This window comes from Lynx canadensis, chromosome B4, assembly GCF_007474595.2.
Source record: "Lynx canadensis isolate LIC74 chromosome B4, mLynCan4.pri.v2, whole genome shotgun sequence".
Lineage (NCBI taxonomy): Eukaryota > Metazoa > Chordata > Mammalia > Carnivora > Felidae > Lynx > Lynx canadensis.
The window spans coordinates 120109506-120132559 of NC_044309.1; the positions used below are offsets into that span (position 1 = coordinate 120109506).

General features: G+C 38.6%; 1 long non-coding RNA gene across 1 annotated transcript; it reads right to left on the bottom strand.

Annotated features, from left to right (window-relative positions):
- Positions 1–115: 115 nt before the first annotated feature.
- Positions 116–21193, bottom strand: LOC115519480. The gene is made up of 3 exons (XR_003970524.1): positions 21184–21193; positions 20071–20075; positions 116–331 (listed from the first exon to the last, which is right to left on the bottom strand). It is a non-coding gene; the product is annotated as an uncharacterized LOC115519480 (long non-coding RNA).
- Between the last annotated feature and the right edge of the window lie 1861 nt (positions 21194–23054).

Genomic DNA, 23054 nt, shown 5'->3' on the forward strand with positions numbered 1-23054 from the left:
CTTATTATACACATGTTACATTCAACCATAAATGAAAACAGAATTTGTCCTGAAAGTCACAGTTCCAGGGCAAAGGACCAAAAGAGACTGTTTTGGTATGAGCAAGATGGGTCTCTCAAAGGTGGTCATTGCAATCAGATGGCAATGGATGTTCTAGATCCATTGAATCAAACTCTAGAAAGTAGACTTGCAGTCCAGCTATTTTTACCAATGTCCCTGGCCTCTGGCATTCTTTAATTCTGCTCCTGTGGCTTCCATGGGTTCACAAGCTAGAGGTTTACTTGGACCTCTGCCTCATCTTTCTTCTTTTAGGCTTCAGCCTGTGCATTTGCTCCTTCCTCCACTTGGCTCTTGTGGCATGGAAGTTTCCAAGAAGATGGCACTATGGCCAAGAGCTATATCCAAAGTATTTTAAATATCTTCATAAATTAAAGTACAATTATAGGTGTGGTATTTTTGTACTGTCACATTACAAAGCTGGAACTAAGTTTCCTAAATTTCTCTTCTCTTTATGGCACCATTTTAGGAGTGGCCACAAATGACATCTGCATGATATTTGGAAGACAGAGGCAAAATAGTATACACTGAAGGGTGGTATAGGGTAGCCATGAACTGTTTAATTGCAAACTCTTTGTCATTGATATGCTGTCTCACCTTGCTGGTATACGGCAGCAGCCAAGACTCTTCCTTCAGTAACTCTTTCATTATCTCTTATTTCAAATTCCGTGAGTGCTGGGCCAGGTTCATGTGTAGTTCCATTATGAAGCGTGCCCGATCCTTCTGTAGGCCACCCACGTCATTGACATTAGAGAAAGTGAGAGACAGATGCAAGTTCCTGTCTGTCTTCATGGGTTCCATTTGTCTGTGGGTTCCAGTGTCCTTGCTCTCTCTCTTCCTTCCCAGTTAGACTTTTTCCCTGCTACTGGCCCTACTGACTTACAATAACTTTGGACAACAGCCTTACCTAAACTTCTTTACCAGCTCCCCAAATCAGATAAGGTAAATTTCTGTTTTATTCCATATCACTAATATTTCTACTTCTCTGATGAAACCCTAATTGATTAATAAATTAGTATTGGACATATCCAGGATACTAGAGCCTTAAGAGTGGATTCCCTGCATTGGTTTACTCTGAATTGATTGTATGATCTGATTAGGTATGAAGGCATTAATGACCTTGTTGCCAGTGGTAAAGTGGACACTGGTAGGATATGGTAAGAGAAACCCCCTTTAGGTGATCATTCTATGGGAAATAGCAGCTAAAACTTCTTGAAAGTTTTATATGTGCCAGATATTTCACATGGATTTTCTCATTCAGTCCTCACAAGTTCTTGAGGTATATGCATCTAACATGACATCTAAAAAATGCAGGCTTTTTTCCCCTCGCATAACATCTACCAGGAGGGAACTGTAGGAACATTGCATTCAGTATTCTAACCTTCGGCAACCAGTAGGCTACATATTTGACCAATTCTGCCCCTTGACCCAAACAAAGAGTTACTTTCACTGAATTGTATTGTAATGCCATGGCCTTGGCTTTTCTCAGCAGCCATATGACATCTGGCTATCATATGGGATGTAGGAGTGTTCTTGGAGACTTTGTCCCCTACTTTAGTTAATTGTACATTAAGCCCCACATTTATAAAGAAGTTATAAAGAACTGTACTAGGAAAGTTTTTTCACCTCTAAAGATACTTTTTTCTTGTAATAATAATAATTGACTGTTTGACTTTCCACTTGAGCTTCCAAGAAACTAGGTCAAATTGAAGTTTGACATATTTGTGATCTTTTTGCGTCCTAGTCATTACTCTTTACATATTTCTGCCTTGATTTTTTATTGATATTTAGCAGTATTTTCTTCAGTATGTTTTTGTTATAAGAGATATGTATGTATCTGTATTATTGAACTTGCTATATGCCAGGTACTGTTCTAGGTAACAGAGTAATGAGTAAAAACATAGTCCCTGCCTTCATGGAGCTTCAATTGAAAGTGATAATGCCAAAAATTAAGGAAAAGTACACCATTCTCTTTTTCTTTTTGTAATCATTTCATTTATTATCACATGAAAGAAAGCATAGGGAATATCTTGGAGCTTAGTTTCTCCTTCAAAAAGTACTTTGAGAATCAAACTTACTTTGGTCTTAAGGATACAAAGAGAGTATTAATTTCTCATCTTTTCATTCACTCATCACCTACTGAGTGCCTTCTATGTGCTGGGAAATTTGCTAGATGCTGGTGATTCAGCAGTGAACAAACCTCATAGTGGAGCTTACATTCTATTCACGAAAAGAGCCATGGAACAAGTACTGACAAATGTGACAACTGTTATAAAGAAGATGCCATAAAGGCTATAGATGTGAATAACAGGGACACCTACCCAAATCTGGGAGATTTGTCTCCAAAGGAGATATTTAAACTGAGACCTGAGAGATAAATGGCAAAGGGAAACGGGAGGTGGAGAAAGAATGTTCCATGCAGAGAGCTGTTTAAGAATCCCTAGACTTTGCCCTTTAAAGGGCAGTTGGGAATTATACTCAGAGCTAAATCTCCATATCACCTCCTGCTATCTCTTTCTTTACCTCCACTTCTACCTTGCTTTATTTGCTCACATCTCCCAATCATGTTTGCATTGTTCATGGAATTTAAGCTTGCTATTGTCATTGAATGTTCTTAATTTCAAAGTTATAGAAAATATTATTCAAATGCTTTTTCTGAAAATGAAATAAAGTTGCTTTTTCACTTGTATATGGTGTCTAATTCCTTTTCTTTAATGTTTTTTGTTTGTTTGATTGTTTGTTTGTTTGTTTGTTTGTTTGTTTGTTTAAGTAGGCTCCACACCCATTGTGGGGCTCAAACTCATGACTCTGAAATCAGGAGTCATGTGCTCTACTGAGCCAGCCAGGCGCCCCTCTAACTCCTTTTTAAATTGATATTTGCCCACTTCAAAAAAGCTTTCCTCTTTCTTCATATGAAGAAAAACAAGATAAGTACTTCTTTTAATGGCTATGTATATTTTATGGATCAATGAATGGGTGTTAGTTGCATAAAACAACTTGAAAACAAGGCTAAGCTGAATATGAAAAACTGAATGGTTAATTCTAACTATAATTGTCCAGCATGCATATGCTTTTAAAATCTAACACTAACAAAGAAACATGTGCAACAAATTCTCTGTTTATTTGCCATAATCCAAAGTCCTCCCACCTTCCATATTCATGGACCAGCTTCTTCTTGTTACCCAGCTGAAGTCCAAGCCTGCCAATTGGGGGATCAAGCTGGGCTGGATTTGCAGCCAAGAACAGACGGGGAGTAATTGTGAGGTTTTCCTGCACTCAGTAGCTAACATTATCTGACTAATGTATGTGTCTTCTTCTACATTGGTATCTAAATGCTTTCCAAAGCACTCTTGCCATTATACCACAAATGATGGCTTTGTATTAGAGAAAGCACTAGAATTGTGATTAGAAGACCTGGATTTCAATCCTGGCATGACCTCTTCTTAGCTTAGAAACGTCTAGAGCCATAAGTGTCCACAGAGAAGTGTTAATATACACTTCTATAGGAGCATTAGTTTGCTATAGCTGCCAAAACAAAGTACCACAGACTGGACAGCTTAAACAACAGAAATTTATTTCCTCACAGTTCTGCAGCTAGAAATCTGAAATCAAGCTGTCAGCAGGGTTAGTTTCTTTTGAGGACTCTTTCCTTGCTTATAGATGGCCATCTTCTCCCTATGTCTTCACATGGTCTTCCCTCTATGTGCATATATCCTAATCTCTTCTTATAAAGACACCGGCCATATTGGGTTACAACCCATTCTAATAACTTAATTTTAACTTAACTACCTATCTCTTTAATGACCCTATCTCCAAATGCAATCACATTTTGAGGTACCTTGCGGTTAGGACTTCAGTATATGAATTTGGGGAGGACACAATTCAGTCCATAACAGGGTTGATTGATGCTTTGAGGATTAAATTAAATGAGACCAAAGAAGTGAAGGCATTTGATTCTTAGTAGATGTTCAATAAATGCTAGTTAAATCTAAACAAGTCGTTTTTGAAGTACCCATTGTTTCTAATGTTATCTAATGTAATGTTAGCCAGAAAAATTTGGTGTTGAAGGTAAACTTTAAATAAGAAACATGTACTTTCTATAGGGATACACAACCACAATCTTGTAATAAAGTAATTCAAGCTCTTGCTGTCTTTGAGATTCAGCAGTAATCAAGGAGAAGTTACTTCCCTTCGATATCCATGTGATTGTATTGTTCAAGATCAAAAAAATTTTCTTTTTGGGAATGCTGAGTATTTTAAACATTTAGTAATTGGAATTAAATTCATTCAAGTTTTTATATCTAAACTAGAGCCAAACTTTTAAGTTTGATTGCTTGACTCAGAAATCCAATGGGGCACCTGGGTGGCTCGGTCAGTTAAGCGTCCGACTTCGGCTCAGGTCATGATCTCACGGTCCGTGAGTTCAAGCCCCGTGTCGGGCTCTGTGCTGACAGCTCGGAGCCTGGAGCCTGTTTCGGATTCTGTGTCTCCCTCTCTCTCTGCCCCTCCCCTGTTCATGCTCTGCCTCTCTCTGTCTCAAAAATAAATAAACGTTAAAAAAAAAATTAAAAAAAAAAAAAAAGAAATCCAAAATGTGGGGGGCCTGGGTGGCTCAGTCGGTTAAGCGTCTGACTTCGGCTCAGGTCATGATCTCACGGTCCGTGAGTTCGAGCCCCACTTCGGGCTCTGTGCTGACAGCTCAGAGCCTGGAGCCTGCTTCACATTCTGTGTTTCCCTCTCTCTCTGCCCCTTCCCTGCTCATGCTCTGTGTCTCTCTGTCTCAAAAATAAATAAACATTTAAAAATAAAATTAAAAAAATGTTTAAAAAAAAAAGAAATCCAAAATATGTATAAATGTGTATGCATATGTAAATGTGTATGTATGTATGTATACATACAGTAAAACTTTAAAATCAGAAAAGTACTCTGGTAGTGTGAATACATTAATACATCAATAAATACTACATTAATAAATATATTATTAATGTAATTAATACATAAAAATACCTGAACCATTTAGGCAGTGAAGAGAAAAGATAAGGACCTCCCCAATACCCTAGTCTTTTATTTTTCTTAAAAACTATCAGCCCAGGGGCGCCTGGGTGGCTCAGTCGGTTGAGCGTCCGACTTCGGTTCAGGTCATGATCTCGCAGTCTGTGAGTTCAAGCCCTGCATCAGGCTCTGTGGTGACAGCTCAGAGCCTGGAGCCTGCTTCAGACTCTGTGTCTCCCTCTCTCTCTGCCCGTTCCCTGCTCATGCTCTGTCTCTCTCTGTCTCAAAAATAAATAAAAACATTTTAAAAAATTTAAAAAACCTATCAGCCCAGTTTTTTTATGACTTTTAGCTATGAAGTGTCCATTTGATAAATAGCATCACATTTGCTAATAGAAAAATACAGATATTAGTTGAATAAATAAATTTGATCTAAGATTTTGAATGAAAGAGGGCAGAAAATCAAATCATTTACAGAACCTGCAACCTGAAACAAGCATTTCACTTATTTGTTTCCTGTTTGGAATATGTTGTTTAAGATGAAGGAACCTACATTCAAAGTAGGTTGTTACAGCCCAATGTGATAAGAAAAACATTGTAAATATCTAGAGTTTAGGGGAAAAGGGGGGGGGGGATGGAATTATTTTCTAGTATCCATAATCATGGGGGCAGTGGAAAGAAAATTCCAATGAATCTTGGGAATGAGGAAAGGATGAGGAAAGAAAATACTAAGACATTCAAATTGCTGGGGTAGGTAGGGACTTGGTGAGCAACTTTTCTGGAAACATTGTGAAATAGACTAGCACATTAAAAAATCTTCAGGTAAAACATTTAAAATTCATTCTATTGGATAATATTCTTCTCTAGATATATATACAACTTAATATTGTAAGAATGTAGCCAGATAAAACTTAAAAAAAAAATCCTCATCTCCTATTTCCATTTCCCTTTTGTCTTCACCATCAGTAACTTCATTCCCCCCACCCCCCCGCAAAGAAAAATCAGGTATCCCATTGTTCAGAGGAGGTACCTGGCAAATAAACTGAAAGTTTGTTTCTAGTTTTCACCTTCCAAAATCCTAAACCCTCAGGAGAAGGATGATGCATTTCAAATATGAAGAAGTGGGAAATTAAAGATGATGGGTTTCCTCACCTCAACTCCTACTTGGTATAGAAAAACATTCCTGGGTTAGGTGGACAGAAAAATTGCAGGAAAACAAGTATAAGAAAAAAGAGACCCCACCTGTCACCATTTAGCTTAACTATTAATACTGAGAACTGAGGTCATCTGTGTTTTATTTTTTTTTTAATTTTTTTTTAACGTTTATTTATTTTTTGAGACAGAGAGAGACAGAGCATGAACGGGGGAGGGGCAGAGAGAGAGGGAGACACAGAATCGGAAACAGGCTCCAGGCTCCGAGCCATCAGCCCAGAGCCCGACGCGGGGCTCGAACTCACGGACCGCGAGATCGTGACCTGAGCTGAAGTCGGACGCTCAACCGACTGAGCCACCCAGGCGCCCCTGAGGTCATCTGTGTTTTAAATTTTCACTCCAAGAAATTCTTTCCCAGGAAGGTAATTATATGAACTAATAAATAATGTCAGTGTTTCCTTCAGGAACTTTGTTACAATAAATTTATCTGAAAAAATAGTTGGCTCATCTGAGTAAATAGCCCCTTCCTAAAACTGTAGGGGGGAAAAGTGTGCTCTCATGGAGAACTATGCATCGTTTAGAGCACATCCTTCTAGGTTATATGATTCTGGTTACAGGGAGGTTCTGTGTCTTTCATTGCCTGTGAGTAATTTCATAATTCTATAAATTCTAGATAACTGATAGCAATGCAAAATAATTCTTGTCCATATACCTGCAAATAAATTGTCCAACAAATGTCTAGCAGAGGTGCCATTGTGTTCGACTAAAGAGATGCATTTCGTCTTCCCTAATTCTTTAAGCATGCTTTATATTTTGATCTAAGAGGCAAATGACTTCTTTCAAGACAATACTCATAGATAAATGGCATTTTGAAGATAATATTTAACTTGATATTAATCTCTGTTATATTTAGCAAAAAGGAAAAAGTTCTTTTTTTATATACAGCCTTGGATATTGTTGTATTAAATCTTAAATGATTGTTACATTTTTTTCTCAAATGACTGTTACTATGATAAACTATTTTTCCAGAAAACCACTTGTGAAATGCATTATTGATGGTTGGCAATGTGTTCATTTCTTTGTTAACAGAAACGCCATCCTTTTGAACTGCTCCTAAAATCATATGATTAGAAGTTTCAGTTCAGTATCAGAATTCAATAAAAAAATATATTATTCTTCTAATGGTAGATGATGACAGTGGTAGCAAATTTAATGAAAAATAAATAGCTAAATACAGATTTGTTCATTTATACATTTTTATTCCCTGTATATTTTATTCATTTTGTCAAGTAATGTACTATATTTTTCAGTGACTTGACCATCACTTACCTTAAAAATATGTTTAACGGTGCCTGAGTGGCTCAGTCAGTTAGTGTCTGACTCTTGGTTTCAGCTCAGATCATGATCTCACAGTCTAGAAGATTAAGCCCTGTGTCAGGCTCTGTACTGCCCCTCTCCTCCGCTTGGGATTCTCTCTCTCCCTTTCTCTGCCCCTCCCCTGCTTGTGCTATCTCTCTCAAAATAAATAAATAAACTTTAAAAAATATCTATAATTTTAATGTATAGACATTGTGATCTCAAAATTATCTGTACAAACATATTTTTGATTAGTTACACATTCCTGAATTTGTTAAGATGTATAAGAGACAATTAAACTTCAAATAAACAGAGTTTTACTAGAAATTTTACTATTAAAATTAAATTAAAATTTAAAAAAAAATGCTGTTTAAATCAATAATCCCACAATTCCAGGGTGTCTGGGTGGCTCAGTTGGCTAAAGCATCCGACTCTTGATTTTGGCTCAGGTCATGTTCTCATAGTTTGTCAGTTCGTGACCTGCATCAGGCTCTGCACTGACAGTGTGGAGCCTACTTGGGATTCTCTCTCTGTCCCTCTCTCTGTTTCTCCCCCACTTGTGCTCTCTCTCTTAAAATAAATAAATAACTTAAAAATTTTTTAAAAACATAATAATCCCACAATTTCTAGTCTATTACTCACATCGTAATAGCTATGACATTTACAATATAATTATAGATTTTTAAATATTATAACTGTACTGAACAGAGACAATTATGTTTTGTAGAAAATGAATTGTTAGGCATATTTTTAATTAAAAAAATTGTTTTAGAGGGAGAGAGAGAGAGCACACAAGCAGGGGAGAGTGGAGAGAGGGGCAGAGGAAGAGAGAGAGAGAATCATAAGCAGGCTTCATGCTCAGTACAGAGCCTGACATAGAGCTCAATCCCACAAACCATTGAGATCACAACCTGAGCTGAAATCAAGAGTCAGATGCTTAACCAACTGAGCCATCAAGGTATCCCTGTTAGGTATTTTAAACTGATGCTTATCAGTAACAATTTACTTGCTAAAAAGTGATCTTTTTTTTTTTTTTTTAAAGAGAAACCACCTTGAGATTTAATGTATACACCCTTCAAATCATTAATGAAGCATATTTATAGAACATAAAATTCACCCATTGTAAGTGTAAAGTGGTATGAGTTTGGGTAACTATATCAAGATGTGCAACCACCACTGGAATCAAGTTTTAGAACACTTTAATCACCCCCAATATTCTCCTATGGCCCTTTGCAGTAAATCGTCCTTCATCCCCAGCCACAAGGCAAATACTGACGTGCTTTCTGCTGTAATATTTCTGCATTTTCCAGAATTTTGTATTCATATTTCTTACTTATTTGAGTCTAATTTATTTTACTTGCCCTTACATTTTTGAGATTCCTCCACATTGTTTTATATACCAATTGTTTATTCTCTTTTGTTAGCTAGGTTGTAGTCTATTGAATACATAAGCCATATTTTTTAATATATTAACCAGTTGATGGATAGTTGAGTTGTTTCCATTGTTTGTTTATTATAGACAATGCTGCTGTGAATATTTGTGTGCAAATCTTTGTGTGGATATATATTTTCATTTCTCTTAGGTAAATACCTAGGAATGGAGTTGCTGGGTCTTACAGCAGGGTTTTTTTTTTTTTTTAGGATACTGACAAACTTTTCTAGCAGCTGCACCACTTTATATTTCTACCAGCAATGTAAAAGAGTTCCACTTGTACACATCTTTACCAACACTTGGCACTTCAGTCTTTTTTTTAAAGATTTTATTTTTAGGTAATCTCATTGACCAACATGGGGCTCAAACTCACAACCCCGAGATCAAGAGTCAGATGTCCTACCAACTGAGCTGGTCAGATGCCTCGACATTTCAGTCTTTTTAATTTAAGGTATTCTAATGGGTGTGTAGTAATATCTCATTGTGGTTTTAATTTGTATTTCCCTAATTACCAATGAGGTTGAGCATCTTTTTGTTACATACCTATACAGATATTTTTCCTAACTCTTAAAGTTGAGTCTTATCAAAATATCTTACTATTGAATTGTAAAAGGTTTTAATAATATCTGTATACAAGCAAAAGATTTTAATTTTTTTGAAGTCCATTTTTCAGTTTTTTCATTTATGGTTCACATTTTTGTGCCTTATCCCAAGGTCACAAAGATATTTTCCTACACTTTGTTCCATAAGATGTATGTGTTTTTGCCCTTAAATTTAGGTCTATGATCCATTTTAAATTAATTTAGGTATATAGTATAAAGAAAGATCAAAGTTCATTTCTTTTCCATATGGATATTCAGTTATTATAAAAACCTTTCTTGAAAAGACAATTCTTTTCCTATCGAATTTCCTTGACACCTTTACTGAAAATCAATTGACCAATAAGTGTAGGTCCATTTCCGGATTCTCAGTTCTGTTCCATTGATCTATCTGTCCATCCTTATGAATCCCTTCATTTTTAATCCTGCAGAACAGCATAATATTTAGAGGAAAATAATCATGTTCAATACCTTCCACTGAAGCATACAATTTATCAAAATTTAAATACCATAATAGCCAGACCAGGATGATTAATCTTTCTAAAAAATGTATTCTTTATTACACAGTTTAAAATAAAAGTGGTAATTAGACCATTTTAGATTTTTTTTACTGGGACTAGAAAAAATTTGAAGGAAAAGCCTATTGCTTGAGGTACTAAACTATTATTAACTACTGTGTTGCTTATTATATTCATTAAGAATAATAATTTTCAAATTTAAAAGGGTTAAATAAACATGACTATGAGATAGTTGAAGCATAGTAAGAACACACATTGTTCCCTTAAACTTGTTCAAGACTTTTTTTTTGCAATGAATATTAAATTTCATTTATTTTTAATATCCTAAAATCATATTCAGTATTTTCTTTGGGTATATGAATTTTATAATTATAAATCCATATGCTAATAATTTACATTCTTCTCTCCTCCTTAAATCCTCATACACATTCACTTATGTTGTCATAGACAACAATGCACTTGTATTCCTTAATATCTATAAAATACTGGAGTATTGTCAAATTTCACTTTGACAAATTTGAAGCCATTTTGACACTTTTGAAGCTACTTTTTAAAAATTCAATTCCAAGTTAGTTAACATATGGTGTAACAATGATTTCAGGAATAGAATTTAGTGATTCATCACTTATTTATAACACCCAGTGCTCATCCCTACAAGTGTCCTCCTTAATGCCTCTCACCTCTTTAGCCCTTCTCCCCACCCAACACCCTGCTGGCAACCCTCAGGTTGTTCTCTGTATGTAAGAGTGTCTTATGGTTTGTCTGCCTCTCTGTTTTTATATTGTTTTTGCTTCCCTTCCCTTATGTTCATCTGTTTTGTATCTTAAATTCCACATATGAGTGAAATCAGATATTTGTCTTTCTCTGACTGATTTATTTTACTTAGCATAATACACTCTAGTTCCATCTATGTTGTTGCAAATGACAAGATTTCATTCTTTTGAATGCTGAGTAATATTCCATTGTGTGTGTGTGTGTGTGTGTGTATACACCACATCTTCTTTATCCACTCATCTGTCAGTGGACATTTGGGCTCTTTCCATACTATTGTTGATAGTGCTGCTATAAACATTGGGGTGCATGGGTCCCTTCGAAACAGCATACCTGTATCCCTTGGATAAATACTTACTAGTGCAATTGTTGGGTCGTGGGGTAGTTCTATTTTTAATTTTTTGAGGGACCTCCATACTGTTTTCCAGAGTGGCTGCACCAGTTTGCATTCCCACCAGCAGTGCAAAAGTGTTCCTCTTTCTCCACATCCTTGCCAACATCTGTCATTGCCTGAATTATTAATTTTAGCCATTCTGACAGGTGGGAGGTGGTATCTCATTGTGATTTTGATTTGTATTTCCCTAATGATGAGTGACGTTGAGCATTTTTCATGTGTCTGTTAGCCGTCTGGATGTCTTCTTTAGAAAAGTAAGACTTTTTTTTTTTTTAAGATTTTATTTCTTGGGGCACCTGGGTGGCTCAGTCGGTTAAGCGTCCGACTTCGGCTCAGGCCATGATCTCACAGTTTGTGAGTTCAAGCCCCGCGTCGGGCTCTGTGCTGACAGCTCAGAGCCTGGAGCCTGCTTCACATTCTGTGTCTCCCTCTCTCTCTGCCCCTTCCCTGCTCATGCTCTGTCTCTCTCTGTCTCAAAAAAAAAATAAACATTAAAAAAAAAGATTTTATTTCTTAAGTAATCTCTGCACCCAAAGTGGGCCTTGAACTCACAACTCTGAGAGAGTTGCACACTCTCGGAGATCTTGGAGGGCTCAGCGGACTGAGCATCTGATCTTGATTTCAGCTCAGATCATGATCATGATCCCACAGTTCGTGGGATCAAGCCCCACATTGGGCTCCATGCTGGGTGTAGAGCCTGCTTTGGATTTTCTCTCTCTGCCCCTCCCCCACTCAAACGTGTGCACACACACTCTCCCTCTCTCTCAAAATAAATAAACTTAAAAAACAAACAAAACACACACACACACACAAAAACAGATCTCCTGACCAAGCCAGCCAGGCACCCAAACTGGTTCAAGTCTTTAACCACAGATGAATTACATCCATGGATATAAAACAATACTAGATGATGTAATGAATCATTGTCAGTAATTTTGAGAAATGGAGAACACAAGAATTGCCAGAAGACTGAAGATGCACAGATGTTTCCATTTTCAAAACATAAAAAAATAGATTCCAGAAACAAAATGCTAATGAGCATGATATTGAAAGCTGGAAAAATTATAGAACAGATGAAGCATATAGTTTATCCACATTTTTTCAAGTAATCACTACAAAATAAAATAGGTTTTACACCAGCCTAAGTTATTTAAATTGCACACTGAAAATGGCTAACACGGATCCTGAATTATTGTAAACAGGTAGTAAATATCTTTTTTAAAATAAAGCAACACTTGGGGTGCCTGGGTGGCTCAGTTGGTTGAGTGCCTGACTTCGGCTCAGGTCATGATCTTGCAGTTTGTGGGTTGGAGCCCGTGTCAGGCTCTGTGCTGACAGCTCGGAGCCTGGAGCCTGCTTCCGATTCTGTGTCTCGCTCTCTCTCTTCCCCTCCCCTGCTGACGCTCTGTCTCTTTCTGTCTCAAAAATAAATAAAACATTAAAAAAAATTTTAATAAAATAAAATAAAGCAACACTAAACCTTTTCTGATAACTCATATAATGGAAAGAAATGAAGTAAAAAAACAAACAGAACCTAAGAAAAATTATTTTCAAAATATGTGTAATTCTACACTTAAGAAACAGAAAATCTGGAGGTGCCTGGGTGGCTCAATTGGTTAAGCATCTGACTTCAACTCAGGTCATGATCTCATGGTCCGTGAGTTTGAGCCCTGCATCAGGCTCTGTGCTGATGGCTCAGAGCATGGAGCTTGCTTCGGATTCTGTGTTTCCCTCTCTCTCTGCCCCTCCCTGCCTCACGTTCTGTCTCTATCAAAAAATTAATAAACGTTAAAAAAAATTTAAAAAAAACAGAAAATCTGGATGACATGGACTTTCTCAAATTATTGGAATTAATGCTCCCTGCTCTGTGCATGATAGGACTAATGACACTAAGTATAAATGGAGACATACTCATGTGGAAGTTGAATATATGAGTTTGAAGTCCAGGGGTAAAGACAGGGCTAAAAATATGAATTTGGGAATAGTCCACGCATTTGTGGTATTTAAATCCATGAGACTGGAAGAGATCACCTAGAAACTGAGTATGGACAGGGAAGACCAATGACTGAGTCTTGGGACTTTTAGAAATATAAGCAAAATTCATTAAATAAGATTGAGGACTGGCAGCCAGTGACGTGAAGGCAAAGACATAAAGAGGGTGGGTCCTGAAAGCTACATAAAGCAAGTGTTTCAAAAGGAAGAAATAACGGACTGTGTCAAATGCTTCTGAGAGACCAGACGAGGACTGAGACCTGAAGCAAAGTGGAAATAGGACAAGAATAGGTTCAGTGGGACAAAGCATAATTGGAATTCAAGATAAAATGGGAAAGGAAGAAAAAGAGACAATATTTTAAATAGTCTTTCTATAGAAAGGAGCAGAAAAAATTAGCATAGGCTAAGGGAATGTATGGCCAAAGAAAGTCTTTTGTTTGTTTTTTAGATTTACATGTTTGCATGCTAATTAATATAGAAAGAAAAAGTGATGATGTAGGAGAAAGATGAAAACATTTCAAAAGAAAACGTTTTGAATGGTAATAGTATCCAGTGCACAAATTAATAATTTAGCCAAAGTTGGCAACCTGCATGATTCACTCAGACAAGGTAGTGTATATAGGCACAGATATTGTTCGAGTCATAGATTTAGGGGGCTTTCAGGTTCAGAGGGTACTTGGTTTTTTCTGAAAGCAGACATTGAGACAGAATGAGGAACCTAAGGTGACAATTGGAGAGCGAATCCTTTTTTTTTTTTTTAAGTTTATTTATTTTGAGAGAGAGAGAGAGAGCATGAGTTGGGGAAGGGCAGAGAGAGATGGAGAAAGAGAATCCCAAGCAGGCTCTGCACTGGCAGCACAGAGCCTGATGCAGGGCTCAAACCCATGAACTGTGAGATCATGACCTGAGCAGAAACCAAGAGTCAGATACTCAACCAACTGAGCCACCCAGGTACCCCATGGAGTGACTCCTATGAAAGGAAAAGACACGGGTCAGGGGGGAGCATTCAGACATGATGTAGGCTTCTGTGATGCTGTCCTGACAATCTCTGTCAGCCTCACTCTAGAGTCAAGATTGCTCATTAGAGGAGTCCCACCTTGGATGGAAATGGATAGATCCTTGCATACTGTCTTTCTCTATCACTAGCTAGGGGCCACTTGAAAAGCCCATGGCCTCAAGTTGAAAGCTGAAGTGGACACTGAAGTCATTAGTAGCTGGAAGCTATCAGCCAAAGACATCCCTAGAAACTGGGTAACATGTTCTTTCTTGAAGGGGGATCTGAGTGAGTACATGACACAGAATAAGACAATATAGAAATTCTCTTTTGATTACCTTGATCTTTACAGTAAAATAATAAGCAAAGACATGGGCTTCAGTGGAAGAAGAAGAGAAGGAGTGTTGCAGTTTTGTGGAAAGAAGAGGAAGCATGAAATAGTTGAAGAGCGGAACTATGAATATGCAGGAATTAGTAAGCAGCACTGACGATCTAGTGGTGTTTGGTGGCTATAAATCTGCTTCAGGAAAAGAAGCAAGAATTATTGAAATAATTGGAGAAAACGTTTAGTATTAGACTTGAATCTGCCAAGTTAAAAAGCCAAATGCCAAGAAAAATAGAAACCAATGATTACACATGCTGTAGAGGCTTTTTTTTTTTAATTTTAAATATTTTTAAGAAGAATTTTAACAATCAAGAAAAACAAGTTATATGTAAAGAAACAAGCATCATTCTGACCTCTTATTTCCCTGAAGAAGCAATGAAACAACATCTAAAGTTAAAAGTTGTGTGCCAGGAAAAATAGAAAACCCAGCATGATCAGTATAAACAGTAAAGCAGATTTGTTATCTCACATATGAATTTCTAAGTTGGCTCTGAGGTTGGCTAATTTAGTGACTCAAGGACCTAGGTTCCTTCTATGATTCTGCTTTGCCAGTCTCTGGGTATCAGTCTTGTCCTGAGTTACTCATCTTCTTGTTGATAAGATGGTCCTGAAGATCCAGGCATTACAAGTACACATGACAATACCAAGCAGAGGAAGAAAGATCTCACTGGCTAGAGTTGTGTCACATGCCTATTCTTAAACCATTCATTTTAAGGAGAATGCGATTGGCTTAGTAAAGTGCACAGCTGGGTGAAGAGTAGATTACAAACAAAACCAGAGTTCTCTTAATAAGGAAAAAGGGGAAACAGCCGTTGGGTAGGCAACCAACAGTGCCTCCTTCATGAGAGAAACAAAACGTTGTAACTTGAAATTAAAAACCCAGTCAACTATCATTTTTTTTTTAATTTTTTAACGTTTATTTATTTTTGAGACAGAGAGAGGCAGAGCATGAACGGGGGAGGGTCAGAGAGAGGGAGACACAGAATCTGAAACAGGCTCCAGGCTCTGAGCTGTCAGCACAGAGCCCAACGCGGGGCTCGAACTCACGGACCGCGAGATCATGACCTGAGCCGAAGTCGGCCGCTTAACCGACTGAGCCACCCAGGCGCCCCTATCATTTTTTTATGAGAGCACACCACCCCATGCCCTTGCTGAAAAATTTTTCTGAAAATATTACAGATGATTGAAAGAAGAGTAAAAACTCAAAAAGGGAAATCATGTTATGAAAGGCTGGCGGTAATTATATAACCTGGTAAAACGAAGCTTAAGTCTAATTATTTGTTTTTAATAAGTATCTCTGTGAATTATATTGAAAAAATGAACACTTAAATTATATTTAAGCTAGGACTTGAAAACAGAAGTGTTTAGATCAGTGAAGAATTGGGGGAAAAAACATTGTGGACAGAAGGAACAATATGTGAGCATTTCCTAAGGTTAGAGTGGAGATAAGCACAAGATAGTTTAGGCAGGAGTCAAATCATGCTAAGGCTTGGAGCCATGTTAAGGATTTGCAGTTTTATTCTAAGTATATTGAAAATCAATGATGTCACTCAGGTATCACCTCACGCCAGTCAGAGTGGCCAAAATGAACAAATCAGGAGACTATAGATGCTGGAGAGGATGTGGAGAAACGGGAACCCTCTTGCACTGTTGGTGGGAATGCAAATTGGTGCAGCCGCTCTGGAAAGCAGTGTGGAGGTTCCTCAGAAAATTAAAAATAGACCTACCCTATGACCCAGCAATAGCACTGCTAGGAATTTATCCAAGGGATACAGGAGTACTGATGCATAGGGGCACTTGTACCCCAATGTTCATAGCAGCACTCTCAACAATAGCCAAATTATGGAAAGAGCCTAAATGTCCATCAACTGATGAATGGATAAAGAAATTGTGGTTTATATACACAATGGAATACTATGTGGCAATGAGAAAAAATGAAATATGGCCCTTTGTAGCAACGTGGATGGAACTGGAGAGTGTAATGCTAAGTGAAATAAGCCATACAGAGAAAGACAGATACCATATGGTTTCACTCTTATGTGGATCCTGAGAAACTTAACAGGAACCCATGGGGGAGGGGAAGGAAAAAAAAAAAAAAAGAGGTTAGAGTGGGAGAGAGCCAAAGCATAAGAGACTGTTAAAAACTGAGAACAAACTGAGGGTTGATGGGGGGTGGGAGGGAGGGGAGGGTGGGTGATGGGTATTGAGGAGGGCACCTTTTGGGATGAGCACTGGGTGTTGTATGGAAACCAATTTGTCAATAAATTTCATAAAAAAAAAAAAAGAATGACAAAAAAAAAAGAAAAAAGAAAATCAATGATGTATTTTAAATAGAAGAGTGACATATCTGCTTTATTTTAGGATCCAAAATTACAGATTAGTGTGGGACAAGAATGGAAGTTGAGAGGCTATTATAGACAAGAAATTATGTTGTTTGGACTGGGAAGGAGTGTGAAAATGATGACTAATTGATAAATTGAAAATATGTGTACAGAGTCAATAGGACAAGCTGATGGAATGCATGTATATGAAGATACGTAGAAACAATTCAAAGTTTTGGCTGTGTGGGTGGTAATGCCATTAACTACAATGAGAACTACTAAAAGTTTAACATGTTACATGTTAACATGGGAAAAGAAGGGGAGAGGGGAACCAAAAGCTCTATTTTGAACATTTTAAGTGTGAGATGCCTGTGAAACATCCAAGTGAAGATGTTAAGTATGTAGTTGAAGTTCAGAATAGCGGCCTGAGCTGAGATATATTTTTGGAAGTCTTAGCACATATATAGAAGATACTTAAAACTACATGAAATGAAGGGTGCCTGAGTGGCTCAGTCAGTTAAGTGTCTGACTCTTGGTTTCTGCTCAGGTTATAATCTCTCAGTTTGTGAGTTCAAGCTCCACATCAAACTTTCAGTGCAGAGCCTGCTTGGGATTTCTCTCTCCTCTCTCTCTCTCTCTTTCTTTCTCTCTCTCAAAAAAAAAAAAAAAAAAGGATTAACTAACATAAAAAGAAACTACATGAAATGAAAAAGTATCTAAGGAAAAAAAGGAAAAGAAATCCCAGCATATATATGAGGTTGTATCAAGAAGAAGAAAATAAAAGATGAAAAAGGAACAGGCGATGAATAAAGAGGAAGACCAAGAAAGCATTGGCATCATAGAAACCAAAAATAAGGACAGAGTATCCAATTGTGTCAAAAACTCAGAAAGTCTAATTAGGTGAGGCTATGCACATTTTTGTTACATATAGCAACATAGACGTTGATGGTCACAAAAGCAGTTTCAAATGAGAGTTGGTGGCAGAGGTGGAACTTCAGGTTACAATGGAACTGAGAATAAAAAGAATGTGAGGGAGTGGAGATAGCTTGTTTTAAACAGCTCTTCTGAGAAGTTTGGCCATGCAGAAGATTGGAGCAATATCTGGAAAGAGATGGGGCTCAAGGTAAGTGTTTTTGGAGACACTAGGGGTGCATGGCTGGCTCAGTGAGTAGAGCATGCAACTCTTTATCTCGAGGTAGTAAGTTTGAGCCCCATGTTGGGCATAGAGTTTACTTTAAAAAATAAAAATAAAGATGGAAGATACTAGTATATATTCAAATCCTGATAAATGATCTGATAGTGAGAGGTTGAAGATATGAGGGAGATGAGGTTTAATTGAAGGAGTGTCTTCAGAAGGCTTTAAACCCTTAAACAGATTGAGAGAATGGAATCTTGATGTATTCATCCCTCAATATAGTTACAGTAGTCCCGCCTTAGCTGATGTGGATATGTTCCAAGATTCTAGTGGATGCCTGAAACCTAAGATAGAACTGAACCCTATATATCCTGTTTTTCCTATACATATATACCTATAATAAAGTTTAATTTATAAGTTAGGCACAGTAAAAGATTAACAACAATAACCCATAATAGAATAGTTGTAACAGTATACTCTAATAAAAGTTATGTGAATGTGGTCTCTCTCTCAAAATATCTTACTGTACTGCACTCACCCTTCTTATGATGATGTGAGATGATAAAATGCCTACATGAAGTGAAGTGAGGTGAATGATGCAGACATTGTGACAGTGTTAGACTGCTTTGGCCTTTTTTTTTTTAAGTTTATTTATTTATTTTGAGGGGGGGTGGAGAAGGCACAGAGAGAGAGGCGACAGAGGATCCAAAGCAGGCTATGTGCTGACAGCAGAGAACGCATCGTGGGACTGGAATTCATAAATCAGAAGATCATGACATGAGGCAAAATCAAGAGTCAGACACTTAACCAACTGAGGCACCCCAGTGCCTCTACTGGCCTTCTGATGATATGAGGAGGATCATCTGCTTCAGGACTGCGGTTGACCTAGGGTAACTGAAACCATAGAAAACAAAACTGCAGATAAGGGAAGACTACTGAATTGAGTGCTATATGTCAAGCTCAGTTCTAGGCACCAGTGTTATAAGAATTAAGAAGACAGCCAATACAACTGCCCTCAAAAACTGTGTTTTCTAATTGTGGTATATATACACAATGGAATACTATGTGGCAATGAGAAAAAATGAAATATGGCCTTTTGTAGCAACGTGGATGGAACTGGAGAGTGTAATGCTAAGTGAAATAAGCCATACAGAGAAAGACAGATACCATATGGTTTCACTCTTATGTGGATCCTGAGAAACTTAACAGAAACCCATGGGGGAGGGGAAGGAAAAAAAAAAAAAAGAGGTTAGAGTGGGAGAGAGCCAAAGCATAAGAGACTGTTAAAAACTGAGAACAAACTGAGGGTTGATGGGGGGTGGGAGGGAGGGGAGGATGGGTGATGGGTATTGAGGAGGGCACCTTTTGGGATGAGCACTGGGTGTTGTATGGAAACCAATTTGTCAATAAATTTCATAAAAAAAAAAAAACTGTAGCTTGTATGCAATGTGATTATCAGATATAAACCAATTACTCTAATATCCCATTTTTGACCTTAACCAAAATTTGTTGTGTTTCCCACATAAGGCACTGATGACAAGGGCTATGCCTTTTTCATTTAAGCATCCCCAGCATCTGGTACAAACTAAGTGCTTAATAAATATTTGTTGACTGCATAAACAGAAAAAACAAAAACAAAAAAAAAACTGTGTTTTCTAAAGTGGAAGAAATAAAACATGGAAACAAGTAAACAAATACACAAGATCATTTTGAATACTCATAATTGCTATAAAGTAGTCAACAGTAAGTCCGTGTGCTGAGAGTGAAACCATCCTCTGCAAGCATCCATGTATTATCCATCAGTGGAAACCAAATGGGAACTTCCAAATCATATGCAACCCAGGCAAGACCCCACTTTTCCTTCTCTTAAAACTCAATCTTCACCACTATCTTCATTTCTGGGACTAAAAGAACAAATATCAAACATTCAATCCTAATTTATGCCATCCATCAGAAACCACATGCTCCTGACACATCCTTCACTCTCCAGCCATTAATCCCTATACTGTTCTATACATCACTTTTCCTGATCCCATCTTCCACCCCTCTCCAGGATCCAAAATCTTTCCACTGTTAGTCCCTCTGGAACTCAAAGTCAGTCTTCAGCAAAATCACAATTTCTTTAACATCTTCTTTAAATATTTCTTTTACCTACTTTATCTGAAACCTGTGTCTCCCTTAAGGGCTCTGCTTCTTCTACAGCTCTTTAAACTAGTGGTAGTTTTACCTCCCACAGCCTTAATATCACAGGGCCTGAAGTTGGGGGTAGGTGTTTTTCTTGCCCTTTAATAATGCTTCCAGAACGTTTTCCCTTCCTTCTCTCCTCAAAAACAGTCATCTTTAAATCTGGTATCATCTAGACTACAGCACCTATTACGTATTCTTGTTGAAATTCTCTTCCAATGCCACAATTTACTTGTCTTTGGTCCTTGAATCTTTTAGCTCCTGGATCACTTCATCCTCTCTAATACTTTTCCTGTCACTATTCTTAGGGGTTTTGAGATCCTCACTGATGACCCATCTAACATCTGGCCTCTATTGTTGGTCTCCCCTCCTCAATGACATTGCTCTTCACTTTTTGTTAGCTACTCACTCCTAAAATCATACTAGATCTTTCATTACCACTAACCCCTACACAATCTCAATTTCAAACATCCCATCCTCCAATCTCCACCTAATTTCTAGAATTGCAATGCCAACGACACTTCAATACCATTGGTATCTATAATCCATTGATTCCACCACTATTTCATTGTCTCTTATGCCCCTCTTGTCTCACTTCTCTCCACTCAGATGTTATGTGTTGAATTGTGTCCTCCCAAAATGAATTAATTAGGGTGGGTCTTAATCCAATAGGATTGGTGTCCTTACAAAAAGAAAAAATTGGAACACAAAGGGAAGACAACCATTTGAAGATAGAGGTAAAATAGAGGCGCAGGAAGATGGCGGCGTAGGAGGACGCTGGGCTCACCGCGCGTCCTGCTGATCACTTAGATTCCACCTACACCTGCCTAAATAACCCAGAAAACCGCCAGAGGATTAGCAGAACGGAGTCACCGGACCCAAGTGCAGACGAGAGGCCCACGGAAGAGGGTAGGAAGGGCGGCGAGGCGGTGTGCGCTCCACGGACTGGCGGGAGGGAGCCGGGGCGGAGGGGCGGCTCGCCAGCCAAGCAGAGCCCCCGAGTCCGGCTTGCAAAAGCGGAGGGGCCTGACGGACTGTGTTCCAACAGCAAGCGCGACTTAGCGTCTGGGAGGTCATAAGTTAACAGCTCTGCTCGGAAAGCGGGAAGGCTGGAGGACAAAGGGAGGGTGAGCTGCGGAGCCCCCGGACGACAGAGCTCAGTTTGGCGGGGAACAAAGGCGCTCGCCAGCGCCATCTCCCCCGCCCATCCCCCAGCCAAAATCCCAAAGGGAACCGGTTCCGGCCAGGGAAATTGCTCGCTCCGCGCAAACACCCAACTCTGTACTTCTTCGGAGCCAAACCTCCGGCAGCGGATCTGACTCCCTCTGGCTGCCACAGGGCCCCTCCTGAAGTGGATCACCTAAGGAGAAGCGAGCTAAGCCTGCCCCCCCTGCCGCCGTGCACCTTGCCTTCCCACCCCAGCTAATACGCCAGATCCCCAGCATCACAAGCCTGGCAGTGTGCAAGTAGCCCAGACGGGCCACGCCACCCCACAGTGAATCCCACCCCTAGGAGAGGGGAAGAGAAGGCACACACCAGTCTGACTGTGGCCCCAGCGGTGGGCTGGGGGCAGACATCAGGACTGACTGCGGCCCCGCCCACCAACTCCAGTTATACACCACAGCACAGGGGAAGTGCCCTGCAGGTCCTCACCACACCAGGGACTATCCAAAATGACCAAGCGGAAGAATTCCCCTCAGAAGAATCTCCAGGAAATAACAACAGCTAATGAGCTGATCAAAAAGGATTTAAATAATATAACAGAAAGTGAATTTAGAATAATAGTCATAAAATTAATCGCTGGGCTGGAAAACAGTATACAGGACAGCAGAGAATCTCTTGCTACAGAGATCAAGGGACTAAGGAACAGTCACGAGGAGCTGAAAAACGCTTTAAAGGAAATGCAAAACAAAATGCAAACCACCACAGCTCGGATGGAAGAGGCAGAGGAGAGAATAGGTGAACTAGAAGATAAAGTTATGGAAAAAGAGGAAGCTGAGAAAAAGAGAGATAAAAAAATCCAGGAGTATGAGGGGAAAATTAGAGAACTAAGTGATGCACTAAAAAGAAATAATATACGCATAATTGGTATTCCAGAGGAGGAAGAGAGAGGGAAAGGTGCTGAAGGGGTACTTGAAGAAATCATAGCTGAGAACTTCCCTGAACTGGGGAAGGAAAAAGGCATTGAAATCCAAGAGGCACAGAGAACTCCCTTCAGACGTAACTTGAATCGATCTTCTGCATGACATATCATAGTGAAACTGGCAAAATACAAGGATAAAGAGAAAATTCTGAAAGCAGCAAGGGGTAAACGTGCCCTCACATATAAAGGGAGACCTATAAGACTCGTGACTGATCTCTCTTTTGAAACTTGGCAGGCCAGAAAGAATTGGCACGAGATTTTCAGGGTGCTAGACAGCAAAAATATGCAGCCGAGAATCCTTTATCCAGCAAGTCTGTCATTTAGAATAGAAGGAGAGATAAAGGTCTTCCCAAACAAACAAAAACTAAAGGAATTCGTCACCACTAAACCAGCCCTACAAGAGATCCTAAGGGGGACCCTGTGAGACAAAGTACCAGAGACATCACTACAAGCATAAAACATACAGACATCACAATGACTCTAAACCCGTATCTTTCTATAATAACACTGAATGTAAACAGATTAAATGCGCCAACCAAAAGACATAGGGTATCAGAATGGATAAAAAAACAAGACCCATCTATTTGCTGTCTACAAGAGACTCATTTTAGACCTGAGGACACCTTTAG